This window comes from Orycteropus afer, unplaced genomic scaffold, assembly GCF_000298275.1.
Source record: "Orycteropus afer afer isolate SDZICR_OR568_19922 unplaced genomic scaffold, OryAfe1.0 scaffold00366, whole genome shotgun sequence".
Classification (NCBI taxonomy): Eukaryota; Metazoa; Chordata; class Mammalia; order Tubulidentata; family Orycteropodidae; genus Orycteropus; species Orycteropus afer.
The window spans coordinates 2,395,491-2,396,775 of record NW_006921953.1 but is presented as its reverse complement, the minus strand read 5'-3'; the positions used below and the strand labels follow the sequence as shown (position 1 = coordinate 2,396,775).

Sequence of the window (1,285 nt, the reverse complement as noted above, 5' to 3'; positions counted from 1 at the left end):
AAGTGTTCTGGAACTGCCATTCTTTGCCATGTTATCTGTAATTTGTTATGATCCACACAGTTGAGTGCTTTTGCATAGTCAATAAAACACAAGTAAACATCTTCCTGGTATTTTAGTAAGTATGTTGTTGAGAGCTCTGGTGGCATAGCGCCTAAGGTATTTGACTGCTAACGAGAAGGCTGGCGATTCAGACCCACCAGATACTCTGTGGAAGGAAGACTGGGCAATTTACTTTGGTGAGATACTGCCTCAAACACCCACAGAGGGGTCGCTATGAGTCAGAATTGACTGGCCGGCAGTGAGTTTTGTTTGTTTATGTTGTTGTTAACGACCGTCGAGAGTCCATTCCGACTCAGGGCAGCCCCATATGTTACGGAGTTGGACTGCTCCCCAGGGTTTTCTTGGCTGTAATCTTTGTTTGTTTCCTTCTGCTTTTACTTTAATTTGCATTTTATTTTATGCTGAATTTACTCCTGAGTCATAAGTGTCTGTCTCTTCAGTTTCTCCTGGGCTATCTTTTTCTTTTGTGCAAACCTCCTCTTCTGGTTTAGGAATAATTTGTTCCTTTTCAGTAAGGATCATCTCAGTGTGGCAGGGAGAGCTCATACATGGATTGATCTGACATGAGCTCTGTAAGTGCAGTGGTGCATCTTGGGAGCTTTGTTCACCCAGATATGCTCAATGACCAGAGAATCTACATCTAAATCCTTAAGGTCAGCATTACTCTCTGCATTTTTAAGCATGTGCAGCAAAAATTCAGCACTCTTTTTGGACCACCAACCCTGTATCCAGCCCCACTGTTTGGTCTGGACACAACTCCATCATTGTAACGTCAGAATGGCACACATTGCTTTTGCAAAGTGACATCTTTCAAATACTTGGTGGCTTTTCAGATATGCATACCTTTGATGCCCTGGGCAGTTTCAGGGGTGTTCTTAAAATGCACCCGAAGATTTGAACCTCTCGGTCTGCAAGATTTTATGGAGTTTTCTGGGTCAAGTGAGTAGCGGATCATTTTGCAAGATCACCTCAGGCTGCTGACGGGAAGAGTTCTTGGCTGTAATCTTAAGGGAAACAGATCACCAGGCCTTTTCTTTAGTAGTACTGCCAAGTGGGCTCCAACTGCCAATCCTTAGATTAGCAGTGGGGGAAACTATTGGTGCCACCTGTTGTTGCTGGGTGCTGTGAGGTCAATTCCAATGCATAGTGACCCTATAGGACAGAGTAGAATCGCCCCATAGGTTATAATCTTTACCAGAGCAGATTACCTGGTCTTTCTTCCCAC

At 44.0% G+C, this 1,285-nt stretch overlaps 1 pseudogene; it reads right to left on the bottom strand.

Moving 5' to 3' along the window:
- Positions 1–467: 467 nt before the first annotated feature.
- Positions 468–1,015, bottom strand: LOC103207371 (annotated as a pseudogene).
- Between the last annotated feature and the right edge of the window lie 270 nt (positions 1,016–1,285).